We start from the raw sequence: 15,307 nt of genomic DNA, 5'->3' as shown, positions 1-15,307 counted from the left end.
ATTTCCAGCTTGGCCTCGCTCCGCCCAAGTTTTTAATTTTTTAAAGGTAAGTTTATTCTATTTTGGGGTTACTTAGGGGATGTTAGGTTAGGGGGTTTAGATGTTAGTGGGTTACTATGCAGTGGGATGTGTTGCGGTTTATGGGTTAATAGTGTAGAGGTTTAGTTTGCAATGTGAGGGGGCAGTTTAAGGGGTTAAAATTGTAGATAGGTAGTTTGTGATATGGGGGTGTAAGGGTTTAGGGGTTAATAGTGTAGTTTAATGTAACTGTTTCTTCTGGACAAACTCTTCACGCAACCTTTCCGGTCACGTAAAAAGTTTGAGTGGTAAATGCGATTGCGTTTGTGCTATCACATTTACTTTCATCTTGTAATACAAGCGCATATTACCGCTCAGCGCTGCCCATAGAAAATATGGTGGAGCTTACATTACCAAGAGTAACATTGTGCTAGAGCAAGGTTGGCTGCGCTAAACCTTAATATCAAGTTGCTCGCTAATTTTAGCACTGTCCAGTGATACTGCTTACCACGTCCTGTGCTAACATCAGCATGCCACTTGGAATCTGGTCCTTTGTAGGTTATTCATTTTGTGATAAACGGTGCATTTAATTATATTATAACAGTAGGAGCACCATTTCAAGGCTATTCATTCCCTTTCTGCTTGTTCTTTGCCTAAGAGGTCCATGAATGATGCACATTTGATAAAGGTAAACCCTTGATTAAGAGGCTAAAATAAAGTGCAAGGTAGAGCTATCACTAGAAGAGTGAGACTACGTGTTGATTGGTTTAAATACACCTTCTCAGCTATAAAAGCAAGTGGATTTGATTGCAGATGGAAGATGATTTGTAATGAAGAACATAGCCACTAGAGGGCACAGCAGTTTATAAAAGTAAGCAGTAAGTAGTACAAATGAGAGATTATATTGCATTTTATTCACCAGCATGGTAAATCAAAAAGGGCAGTGTAAATTAACTTATCTTATTTGAGTATTAAAGGGCCACTAAACCCAAAATCTTTTTTTTATGATTAACCCCTTAATGACCACAGCACTTTTCCATTTTCTGTCCGTTTGGGACCAAGGCTATTTTTACATTTTTGCGGTGTTTGTGTTTAGCTGTAATTTTCCTCTTACTTATTTACTGTACCCACACATATTATATATCGTTTTTCTCGCCATTAAATGGACTTTCTAAAGATACCATTATTTTCATCATATCTTATAATTTACTATAAAAAAATTATAAAATATGAGGGAAAAAATGGAAAAAAACACACTTTTTCTAACATTGATCCCCAAAATCTGTTACACATCTACAACCACCAAAAAACTCCCATGCTAAATAGTTTCTAAATTTTGTCCAGAGTTTAGAAATACCCAATTTTTACATGTTCTTTGGTTTTTTTGCAAGTTATAGGGCAATAAATACATGTAGCACTTTGCTATTTCCAAACCACTTTTTTTCAAAATTAGCGCTAGTTACTTTGGGACACTGATATCTTTCAGGAATCCCTGAATATCCCCTGACATGTATATATTTTTTTTAGAAGACATCCCAAAGTATTGATCTAGGCCCATTTTGGTATATTTCATGCCACCATTTCACCGCCAAATGCCATCAAATAAAAAAAATTGTTCACTTTTTCACAAATTTTTTCACAAACTTTAGGTTTCTCACTGAAATTATTTACAAACAACTTGTGCAATTATGGCATAAATGGTTGTAAATGCTTCTCTAGGATCCCCTTTGTTCAGAAATAGCAGACATATATGACTTTGGCGTTGCTTTTTGGTAATTAGAAGGTCGCTAAATGCTGCTGCGCATCACACGTGTATTATGGCTAGCAGTGAAGGGGTTAATTAGGTAGCTTATAAGGAGCTTGCAGGGTTAATTTTAGCTTTAGTGTAGAGATCAGCCTCCCACCTGACACATCACACCCCCTGATCCCTCCCAAACAGCTGTCTTCCCTCCCCCACCCCACAATTGTCCCCGCCATCTTAAGTACTGGCAGAAAGTCTGCCAGTACTAAAATAAAAGTTGTTTTTTTTTGTTTAAAAAAATAAAATAATTCTGCTGTGTAGGACCCCCCCCCCTTAGCCCCAACCTCCCTGATCCCCCCCCAAACAGCTCTCTACCCCCCTCCTCTGCCTTATTGTGCACCATATTGGGTACTGGCAGCTGTCTGCCAGTACCCAGTTTGAAATCAAAAGTTTATTTTAAGATTTTCTGTAGTGTAGCTTACCCCCCTTAACACCCAACCCCCCACCCTCTCCCAGATCATTAATATTTTTTATTCCCACCCTCTCTCCCACTTAGTCCCACCTTGTGCCTCTTCCACTTCAATTCTGACTTTTGGGCAGTTTCACACGTGCACGCGCACACGCTCCCGTGCACACGCGCGCACGCTCCCGTGCACGTGCACGCGCGCGCACACGCGATCCCGCCCCCCTCCTCTACTGATGGCCTCCCTGGACACGCTCCCACCCACCAACGATCATAGCCGATGCAGAGAGGGCCACAGAGTGGCTCTCTCTGCATCGGACTGCTTAAAAAAGTTATTGCAGGATGCCTCTATATCGAGGCATCACTGCAATAACATGAAAGCAGCTGGAAGTGATCAGGATCGCTTCCACTGCTTTCAAAGACCAACGACGTGCAGGGTACGTCTTTGGTCGTTAAGGACATTTTTTTGGAGGACGTACCCTGCACGTCGTTGGTCATTAAGGGGTTAAGATAGAGAATAGAAATTTAAACAACATTACAATTTATTTCCATTATTTATTTTGCTTCATTTTTTAAATATCCTTAGTTGAAGAAAAACCAATGCACATGGTGAGCCAATCACACGATGCTTCCATGTGCAGCAACCAATCAGCAGTTAGTGAGCATATCTAGATATGCTTTTCAATGTTTTTATCAAAGAATATCAAGAGAATAAAACAAATTAGATAATATAAGTAAATTAGAAAGATGTTTAAAATTGCATTCTCTTTCTAAATCATAAAAGAAAAAATGTGGGTGTCATGTCCCTTTAAATTAGATTAGCATCCTTTTTAAAAAAAAACTGTAGCAGAATATTGACAAAACAGAGATGGGTCACATAATTTGAAATGGATGAAACAAGTAAACATAAGGCTGGATAGTATACAATAAAATATCAGCGCTCCCTTTGCACGTGTCAAGTAATAAAAATGGAATAAAGTGTATCTGTACCGATATAATTAGAATGGTAACAAATATTTGTGGTTTGCTATATTGCCTTCGATAACTTAATACATTTGTATGACAGTAAATACAAGACCAACTTAAAGGGACACTGAACTTAAAACAATTTCTTTCGTAATTCAGATAGAGCATGCAATTTTAAGCAACTTTCTAATTTACTCCTATAACCAATTTTTCTTCATTCTCTTGCTATCTTTATTTGAAAAAGAAGGCATCTAAGCTTTTTTTTTTGGTTCAGTACTCTGGACAGCATTTTTTTTATTGGTGGATGAATTTATCCACCAATCAGTAAAAACAACCTAGGCTGTTCACCAAAAATGGTCCGGCATCTAAACTTACATTCTTGCCTTTCAAATAAAGATACCCAGAGAATGAAGACAATTTGATAATAGGAGTAAATTAGAAAGTTGCTTTAAAATGTCATGCTCTATCTGAATCACAAAAGAAAAAAATTGGATTCAGTGTCCCTTTTATATATTCTCATAGATAAATAAGAGACTTTTTTGGACTGCTTTAAGGTGTAGGCCATATTGCCTATTACGGCGTCTGGGCTATTACCGAAAAAAGACAGTGTTGAACTAAAGAGCTGTAAAGTTGGCATCCGTTTTTTTTTGCTGAGAACGCTGAGAGCCTGGGTTTCACACGGAGCGGTATCCATTCTGGTCAGCTACGGAGGACCTCACCAACTTTATGACATGCCTTTTGTCATCTTTTATTTTATAAGTGCAATTTGTGCTTAGTTGCGCTTTTATTAAATCTGTTTTTCTACTACCTTGAATCGGTGGGTGCTGTGTGTCATTTATATTTTTCAAAAATAAGGCTGGGTAGGTAATGCTCTTAGGAGTCAACACATGTATAACAATAAGTACTTACAAATAAAAACAGCTCCAAGCAGTTAAAATAATAAATAAATAAAGATGATGTTATACAGCTAAATAACCCAAATATATCGATTTAATATTTGCTTATGTTTTTTTAAACATTTTCTTAAAAATATACGGCTAGATTACGAGTTTTGCGGTAAGATGAAAAAGCAGCGTTAATAGGTCCTAACGCTGCTTTTTCACTACCACTGGTATTACGAGTCTTGCAGGTTTAGGGGTCCGCACACTTTTTTGGCCTTACCGCAAACCGACTTACGTAAAGTTCGTAAACCTTTTTTTCAATGGGACTTCCATAGCGCCGGTATTATGAGTCTGTCCTGGGAGGCCAAAAAGTGAGCGGTACACCCTCTACCTCCAAGATCCCTAACGCATTTTAAAGTCAGTAGTTAAGAGTTTTATGGTACAACGCTGTAGCATAAAACTCATAACTAAAGTGCTAAAATGTACACTAACACCCATAAACTACCTGTTAACCCCTAAACCGAGCCCCCCCCCACATCGCAAACACTATAGTACATTTTTTAACCCCTAATCTGCTGCTCCGGATATCGCCGCCACTATACTAAACATATTAACCCCTAAACCACCGCACTTCCGCCTCGCAAACACTAGTTAAATATTATTAATCCCTAATCTGCTGCTCCGGACACCGCCGCCACCTACATTATACTTATTAACCCCTAATCTGCTGCCCCCAACATCGCTGACACCTACATTATATTTATTAACCCCTAATCTGCCGCCCCCAATGTCGCCACAACCTACCTACACTTATTAACCCCTAATCTGCCGCCCCCAAAGTCGACGCCACTATAATAAACATATTAACCCCTAAACCGCTGCACTCCCACTTTGCAAACACTATTTAAATATTATTAACCTCTAATCTGCCGTCCCTAACATCGCCCCCATTAACCCCTAATCTGCCGCCTCCAACGTCGCTGCCACTATACTAAATGTATTAACCCCTAAGCCTAAGTCTAACCCTAACCCTAACACCCCCTAACTTAAATATAATATATATAAATCTAAATAAATATTAATATTATTACCTAAATAATTCCTATTTAAAACTAAATACTTACCTGTAAAATAAACCCTAAAATAGCTACACTATAACTAATAGTTACATTGTAGCTATCTTAGAGTTTATTTTTATTTTACAGGCAATTTTGTATTTATTTTAACTAGGTAGAATAGTTACTAAATAGTTATTAACTATTTAATAACTACCTAGCTAAAATAAATACAAAAGTACCTGTAAAATAAAACCTAAAAAAAAAAAGTTACAATAACACCTAACACTACACTACAATTAAATAAATTAACTAAATTAAAAACAATTAAATAAATTAAATTAAATTAGCTAAATTACAACAAACCCCCCCCCCACTAAATTACAGAAAATAAAAAACAAATTACAGATCTTTAAACTAATTACACCTAATCTAATAGCCCTATCAAAATAAAAAAAGCCCCCCAAAATAAAAAAAAACCTAGCATAAACTAAACTATCAATAGCCCTTAAAAGGGCCTTTTGCGGGGCATTGCCCCAAAATAATCAGGTCTTTTACCTGTAAAAAAAGAATACAAACAACCCCCCAACAGTAAAACCCACCACCCACACAACCAACCCCCCAAATAAAATACTAACTAAAAAACCCAAGCTCCCCATTGCCCTGAAAAGGGCATTTGGATGGGCATTGCCCTTAAAAGGGCATTTAGCTCTATTGCAGCCCAAATCCCTAACCTAAAAAATAAACCCACCCAATACACCCTTACAAAAACCTAACACTAACCCCCTGAAGATCGACTTACAGTTCTGAAGACCGGACATCCATCCTCAAGGAAGCGGCAGAAGTCTTCATCCAACTGAAGTCCTCAATGAAGCCGGGAGAAGTCTTCATCCAATCCGGGCGAAGTGGTCCTCCAGACGGGCAGAAGTCTTCATCCAGACGGCATCTTCTATCTTCATCCATCCGACGTGGAGCGGGTCCATCTTCAAGACATCCGTTGCAGAGCATCCTCTTCATCCGGAGTTTTCTTACTGAATGACGGTTCCTTCAAATGACGTCATCCAAGATGGCGTCCCTTAGATTCTGATTGGCTGATAGAATTCTATCAGCCAATCGCAATTAAGGTAGAAAAAATCCTATTGACTGATGCAATCAGCCAATAGGATTGAAGTTCAATCCTATTGACTGATCCAATCAGCCAATAGGATTGAGCTTGCATTCTATTGGCTGATTGTAACAGCCAATAGAATGCAAGATCAATCCTATTGGCCGATTGGATCAGCCAATATGATTGAACTTCAATCTTATTCTCTAATTGCATCAGCCAATAGGATTTTTTCTACCTTAATTCCGATTGGCTGATAGAATTCTATCAGCCAATCGGAATCTAAGGGATGCCATCTTGGATGCCATCACTTAAAGGTACCTTAAAGGTACCTTCAATGCCCCGCAAAAGGCCCTCGTATTGAAGTGTGGTAAGGAGCTCAATTTTGCTCTTAGGTCACTTCTTGCCTTTTAACCCCGGGTTTGTAAAACCCCGTAATACCAGCGCTTCAGGTAAGTGAGTGGTGAGAGAAAACTGCTCATTAGCACCACATAACTCCTAACGCAAAACTCGTAATCTGGCCGATAGATTTTTTATTTTTTTTCATGGGCAGCAAAAGAGCTAAATGCAATTTTTAGTGTAGTTTTATTTAGATAGATTATTTGAATGAGAAGAGTAAAAGTGGCAATAACCTGCAGCAGCAGTTTGTTGTTTTGCATGAGGGGAGTGGACATTAGTCCACATCTACTGTTTATGCTAAATGATGTCCCTTTCCAAATAAGGATCACTTTTTACCCTAGAAAGCAGATGGTCCCCTGCAAGACTATTAAATACTTACCTGCCCAAATCCAGTTTTATAGGTCCTTTCAAAATATCACATATTGTTAATCCAGTGGCTGTTTGACTAGATCTAACTTCAGGATATCAAATCCATGCCGTTTTCCATGTGTCTCAGATCAGGCACTTGGTACCCAATCTTTTTCCTCAATACCATCCCTCTCCTCCTCCTGCTTCTTTGGAAGTGTCTGAGGAATTTGAGGTGAGAGAGATATTGGATTCCCATATCCATGGGGATAGCTTCAGTATCTAATCAAATGCAAGGGTTATGGAATAAAGGAGTGCTCTTGGTAACCTATAGTTAATCTTCGTGCATCTCCTCTTTTAGTCTGTTTTATCATAGACATCCATCTCATTCTGTTTTTGGTAATGCTCTGAGGTTGCACTTATGGAGGGGGCTTGTGTTCTGATCTGTTGAGGAGGTCCTGCGCTAAGTGTTGGATACAGAAGATCCTAAAGTTTCCTTTCCCCTTGAGTCAGGTACTTTGTGTTTGGTTAGTCTCCTGAGTAGTCCTGACATTTTTGCTTATGTTCCTGACCTTCTTGTTATCACCATTTCCTGCTCACTGTACTTTGCCTCTGCCTTTGCCCTGTCCTGTGTATTTGCGACTGATTTATGTGTTGCAGACCCCTAGCTTTTGTGACATTTATTCCTATACCTTGTGCTTTGACGCATAAATATTTCTGAATCACCTGGTTCCTGAATTTGGCCTATTCTCCATATATGCTTCTGGAAGTTTTGATGCAATGATCTATTAAAACTTTCCATGTCCTAACCTTGGCCTGCTTCTGAGATACTGAGATACACATCATCGTTATTATTTCCACATTTCATACAAGGTACCCCCCTTTATACCTTATATCCCCATAGAAACTGGTGATCACATACCCTACTAGAAACCAGCTCATTTCTAATGGTGGAGGAAAAGCTATTACAATGCTACTATGTGATATAAATTAACTGTCACACCCTTCTTATTTTTAGAGCATTGCCTTGGTATTGGTAATCACCTGACCCAGTTAGGCACCCATGCAGTGTTTGATGAGGGGAAGGAGCACTTTCACACCTCTTCACTGTGCTCTCTGATGGCATCAGAACAAGGCTCCAATAGGGGCGTATGGAGGCACGCTCTTGCTGAAAACTTGTAATACGATTAGAGTGCACTGGTATTACACAGTGGATCACTAATATCGCTTTCATGTATGAGATATTTAGCGCTGCCCTTGTAATCTAGCCCTTAGTGTTTTTTAATGTCCCTTTAAGGGTGCTTTTACTGCCTATACCCATGATAGACCCTATACCTGTGTCCAAGTCAGGAGGTATGTATCCCCTCCTACCCCCTTATTGACCCCCATGTTCAAACCACAACCTTTTTGAAGACTACTCTTTATATCCAGATTTTTTATTTAACACAATTTGGCCTAGATTACAACTGGAGGGATATTGATAGCTCTGGGTTCTCTATCAACATTGTGGATCCATGCTACTATTATCACACAATCTAGTCCATGGTAAAACAGGATTACCAGACAGCGCTAAAAAATTATGTTTAAAAAAAAAAAAAAAAGTACAAAATAGGTGCAACAAAAAATCATCATGTACAGAATTATGCTGAGGGGGTAAAAATAGAGCCAACATCGTGAGGTGTTTGTTATGAATCATCAGTCAGCTGGACTAATACAGGACAACTGATTTGAAAGTGCTTTCAAATAGGGATTTCAAGTTTATCTACGTATTTTTGGCAGGACGAAATAGCGGACACCTTGTCCAATAATTTTTGTCTATGGCCAGATATCCTTTTGTGGTAATTATTATAGGTTGATAGGATCCCTTTTAAAGACAGGTGTACTGTAAAAGTTACCTAGGTAGATGATTGCACTTTCCCCTATGAAGTAATTATTATAGGTTGCTAAGGTCAATTTTAAAGCCCAGTGCACAGTAAAAGTTACCTACAAAGATGACTGCAATGAAAGGGGCATGATACCCCTCATATGAAAAAGCGTAATCCTTTGTTTCATCTGATGAGTATTTTTTTGTGTGTTGTGTGCTGTCTTTGGGAATACAGGGTATGAAAGGGAGAGAAAGATAGGGGCTTAACTAGCACTCTTTCCTAGTATTTTGTGATAAAGTTAAAACGTAATAACTTTTAATAATGTGCATTAAAAATAACATGAAGGGTCACCCCTTCCAAAGAACAATAAACCAAACCAACCTTTAATACTAAATTAAATTACATGACCCTTCATGTTATTTTTAATGCACATTATTAAAAGTTATTAAGTTTTAACTTTATCACAAAATACTAGGAAAGAGTGCTAGTTAAGCCCCTATCTTTCTCTCCCTTTCATACTCTGTTGATATATTAGGGATAGCACCGGACTGTAATCATTTTTTTCACTGTCCTTTTTCCAGTAATCCATGGTCCTAGTGCCAGTATCATTTTTTTTTTTATTTTGGGAAAAGGGGCTCATTTGCAGCCACTGTCCCAAATACAGTAAATACACTAGGCATTGTACCCCTTTGTGTTTTATGGGGTAATAATGGGGGTAAGTAAGGCAACGATGGCAGCAAACTTAAATGTATATGTATATGATTATATACATATATATTTATGTGTTAATATGTGTATATAAGCATTTACATATATATTTACTGGGAACACACAGTTCCAATTGACTGCAATGTAAAGGCATTTTTTTCTAACACCCCACTCCCACCAACTTTAGCCCCAAAATACTCCATAGTGCAGTAATTTTACTAAAAGATGCTGCTATCTTTTTTTTTTTATAAAATACACTAGGCTGTATTTTGGGGGCATTCGGGGCACATTTAAAAATTAACCAGAGATCTAAAATTAACCAGAGCTCGCAGTAGCAATAACCAGCCACTCGTAATGGCTTATTAATTATCGCCCGCATGATAATTAAGTACTCCACTTGTAATCTAGAGCTGCCATGTTGTAAGTTATGTTATCATCTCTGCTGTGGCCAATTAGAGAGAGTTATATAAATAGGTCACTACAGTGTGCAGCCAATAGATGTGTGGAATTTAACAATGTCCTGCACTTCCTTTTCTGAAAGTAACTGACAAACTAAAAATTTCAGTATGCAGTTACAGGAAAAGGGGACAAAATAAATAATTAAAGTGTATTGCAAAGTTTTTTTATGTATATATAATTCATCATTTATATTACCATCTCAAAGTGTTTAATGTCCCTTTAACTCAGTCTTCCTTAGAGATTAGAAACAGGAGACTATTCTCTGTCACCTTATTGGTCACTTGATACTCTAGTTATCACTTGGACTGTTTGGAAATGGCAGTTATCTAACCTGTTAGGCCTATGTATCAAAGGTCTTGCGGACCTGATCCGACAGTGCGGATCAGGTCCGCAGGACCTCGCTGAATGTGGAGAGCAATACGTTCTCCGTATTCAGCATTGCACCAGCAGCTCACAAGAGCTGCTGGTGCAACGCCGCCCCCTGCAGACTCACGGCCAATCGTCTGCCAGCAGGGAGGTGTCAATCAACCTGATCGTACTCGATCGGGTTGAATTGTGACGATTCCTGTCCGTCTGCTCAGAGCAGGCGGACAGGGTTATGGAGCAGCGGTCTTTATAACTGCTGTTTCTGGCGAGTCTGAAGACTCGCCAGAAACACGGGCCCACAAGCTCCATGCGGAGCTTGATAAATGGGCCTCAAAGTATATATTAATAAAATGTGGGTGGGCTCTAAACCTATGTCTCACAAGAAAAAATATATATAACCAATATACCACCATTTAAATAAAGACAATCTCTCTTCCTTTGAGGGATCAGTTGATCCTCCATTTATCACTTGTGAAAATAGAGTATTTCTATCCGTTAAACGCCAGGTGAAAAGTAATAAATGTGAAAGGGCTCAGAAACTTTTATAGTAATAATTGTAGGATGATGTTTAAAACTGGGCCTCTACTTCAGACAAAAATAAATTCATACTACAATGGCACCATTTATTAAAAAAGGATTATTACCTTTTTATAATGAGGGTTCCCCTTCAGTGGTCGTTCTGTGGGGTTAAACAAGGATGCCAAATCACCCCAGTGTTTTACTTTACACACCGATTGGGTTGATTTGTCTCAGAAGAAGGGTGAAAATTGCTTCTCTCTGCAGCTGTACCGTCCCGCCCCAATGCACCTAACCACGCCCTAAGTCACCTAACCCTGCCCCAGACTGCACAGCTGTTGAGCAAGGTGACTGTTATTGCAGTTACAGTTGCAGTTTTGGTTGAATTTTCAGATTATCTTGCTGTAGTGCTTAACCCCTTAATGACCACAGCACTTTTCCATTTTCTGTCCGTTTGGGACCAAGGCTATTTTTACATTTTTGCAGTGTTTGTGTTTAGCTGTAATTTTCCTCTTACTCATTTACTGTACCCACACATATTATAAACCGTTTTTCTTGCCATTAAATGGACTTTCTAAAGATATCATTATTTTCATATCTTATAATTTACTATTACAACAAATATAAAATATGAGGAAAAAATTGAAAAAAACACATCTACAACCACCAAAAAACACCCATGCTAAATAGTTTCTAAATTTTGTCCTGAGGAAATACCCAATGTTTACATGTTCTTTGCTTTTTTTGCAAGTTATAGGGCAATAAATACTTTTTTTTTAAATTAGCGCTAGTAACATTGGGACACTGATATCTGTCAGGAATCCCTGAATATCCCTTGACATATATATATATTTTTTTTAGAAGACATCCCAAAGTATTGATCTAGGCCCATTTTGGTATATTTCATGTCACCATTCTACCGCAAAATGCGATCAAATTTTTTACAAACAACTTATGCAATTATGGCATAAATGGTTGTAAATGCTTCTCTGGGATCACCTTTGTTCAGAAATAGCAGACATATATGGCTCTGGCGTTGCTTTTTGGTAATTAGAAGGCCGCTAAATGCCACTGCGCACCACACCTGTATTATGCCCAGCAGTGAAGGAGTTAATTAGGGAGCATGTAGGGAGCTTTTTGGATTAATATTAGCTTTAGTGTAGTGTAGTAGACAACCCAAAGTATTGATCTAAGCCCATTTTGGTATATTTCATGCCATCATTTCACAGCCAAATGCAATCAAATAAAAAAAAACGTAATATTTTTCACAATTTTAGGTTTCTCACTGAAATTATTTACAAACAGCTTGTGCATTATGGCACAAATGATTGTAAATGCTTCTCTGGGATCCCTATTGTTCAGAAATAGCAGACATATATGGCTTTGGCATTGCTTTTTGATAACTGGAAGGCCGCTAAGTGCCGCTGCGCATCACACGTGTATAATATATATTTTTTTTTACATTTTTTAACATATTTACATATGCTGCTGTGTAGGATTCCCCCCTTAGCCCCCAACCTCCCTGATCCTCCCCCAAACAGCTCTCTAACCCTCCCCCTCTACCTTATTAGGAGCCATCTTGGGTACTGGCAGCTGTCTGCCAGTACCCGGTTTACAAAAAAATTGTGTTTTTTTTTGCTTTTTCTATAGTGTAGCTTCCCCCGAAAAAAAACAACCCCCACCCCCTCTAAGAACCCTTAGATCTCATTTATTGCCAATTCCCACCCCCCTTTTTCCCACTTCGTAGCAATACATTTTTCTGTAGTGTAGCGGTTCCCACCTGCTCCCGCCTTATGTACACCCCCGGCGATCCCGCCCACGATCCCGCCCCCTCTTCTTACCAGAAGCCATCGTAGCCGCCCACCCGCCTCCCACATCGGCTCCCACCCACCAACGATTGCGGCCATCGATGGGCCACAGAGTGTCTCTCTCTGCATCGGATGGCCAAGGATGGTTATTGCAGGATGCCTCAATATTGAGGCATCACTGCAATAACCGGAAAGTGTCTGGAAGCGATCAGGACGACTTCCACCGCTTTCCAAGACCGACGACGTGCAGGGTACGTCCTCGGTCGTTAACTGTATTTTTTTGGAGGACGTACCCTGCACGTCGTCGGTCGTTAAGGGGTTAAAGGGATATGAAACCCAATTTTTTTTCTTTCGTGATTCAGATAGAGCATGCAATTTTAAGCAACTTTCTAATTTACTCATATAATCAATTGTTCTTTGTTCTCTTGGTATGGTTTGTTGAATGAGCAGCAATGCACTACTGGTTGCTGACTGAACACATGGGTAAGCCAATGAAAATCAGTATATATATGCAGCCACCAATCTGCAGCTAAAACCTAGGTTATTTGCTGCTCCTAAGCTTTCCCAGATAAACCTTTAAGCAAAGGATAACAAGAGAATGAAGCAAATTAAATAATAGAAGTTAATTGGAAAGTTGTTTAAAATTGTATTGTCTATCTAAATCATGAAAGAAAAATTTAGCATTTCATGTCCCTTTAAAGTTAGGGTTAAAATGCTAGGTTAAGAAGACTGTTGGATTAGGTTTTTCTTTTATTATTTTTGCTTTTTTATTTTCTTATTGTATTGAGATAAATGCCATTCATTACTCTGATATCTTTAAATCCATATTTATGTTCAGTAATTAGTGTATATCTAGCAACTATGAAACCCTTTATGATAAAACTGTATTTTTGTTGTCTGGTCTATTACCATTAAGGGCCATGATACCCACATTTTTTCTTTCATGATTTAGAAAGATAATGCATTTTTAAACATCTTTCTAATTTACTTCTATTATCTAATTTGTTTTATTCTCTTGATATTCTTTGCTGAAAAGCATATCTAGATATGCTCAGTAGCTGCTGATTGGTTGCTGCACATAGAAGCCTCATGTGATTGGCTCACCCATGTGCATTGCTTTTTCTTCAAATAAGGATATCTAAAAAATGAAGCAAAATAAATAATAGAAGTAAATTGTAATGTTGTTTAAATTTGTATGTTCTATCTGAATCATGAAAGAAAGATTTTGGGTTTAGTGGCCCTTAAAGTCTCCTTCATTTCATTTATATTTCTATAACTTGGCATTAAGACTATTGTTTCTCAGTGATTTAATTTACTTTTTTTAGCTTATTTTGTACTCCAGATTCTTTATTATTGGATTATAAATTCAACAACACAGCAGAAACTGAAGCAACAAATTGAGTCTTATCTAATGTGCTGTAGAGTGCCATACTCTTTATTAAAAGTCAGCTGTCCTCTTTGCGAGCTCTCAAACTCTCGTTGTTTTCCCTTTACTTCATTCTTCATTCTCTTTTCTTATGTCGACAGCATCAGGAATCAGAATCCCATAAACTGTGGTCTAGATTCATAGATGCTTATGAGGTTGCCAAGGGGTGCTGCTCTTATGGACAGATAATGTACAAAATCTGACCTTTTTCAGCATTTCATTAGTGGCCGTTCCTGCTATTACTTAATTATGTGAGGTGCCAAAAATATAATATCTCACACATCAAATGAGAAGAACTAGCAACCTGGAAAACTATTACAATGGCAAAACTTTTTAAACCCAATTAGGTAAATGATTGCAATTGTAAAATATTTGCATGTCTGTTTTGTTAGAGAAAATTAGTCTATCTAGATAGAACAAAAGGTATCTGTAAGGACTTGTTGTGGACATCGCAGGGCATTCTAGAGGAGCTGGGATTTTTCACAGTGTGTGCATACCTCCCAACATTTGTGGCTGCGTATTAGGGACATAGGAGTTTGACAGAGGTCGTCAATGCTTTGTGTTAGGAGACGTGCTAGAAGGGGATAGGGTCAAGGTTGGATAGTGGGTGGGACTGTTGGTGAATCTGGGTTGTCAATGGATGTATATGGGAGGTTCATGGGTGGCCTGTGGGTGTGTCTGGGTCATCTATTGTCAGGGCTAAGGGAAATTCTGCAAATAGAGACAGTGGGACAGAGCTCAGAATTTGGAACAACTGTGTGGTCTGTCTGCATGTGCAATTCATAAAGACTCTATTGCCTCTGTGAAACATCCCATCTTGGAGATGTGTCTCTCATTATTTCAGAGCTGATTAGGTTGTCTAGTTTTTATTTTATTTCTCTTTAACTGTTTTAAAGTTTTCTTTTTGCATATGTAAGAGTGCACTGTTTTTGCATATGTTGAAGTGCAAAGTTTTTTTTCCATTTTAAGTTGCTTGTTCTGGGACATTTTGAAGTTGCTTTGTGGTGGAACTTGTTATACAGTATGTGATGAGAAGTGAATGTTTACAACATTGGGCAGATACAAATCTCTTTGAATTTGCAAAGTTTTCAAGTGGAAATGTTACAATGAGTCTTTTCCATAAGATATTAGCTAATGAGTTTTAATTAATCTAGGCCCTTATTGGCTTGTGTCATATTGCCTTTGA

Source organism: Bombina bombina, chromosome 8 (genome assembly GCF_027579735.1).
Source record: "Bombina bombina isolate aBomBom1 chromosome 8, aBomBom1.pri, whole genome shotgun sequence".
Lineage (NCBI taxonomy): Eukaryota > Metazoa > Chordata > Amphibia > Anura > Bombinatoridae > Bombina > Bombina bombina.
The sequence above is the reverse complement of the archived record's forward strand: the minus strand, read 5'-3'. Positions refer to the sequence as shown.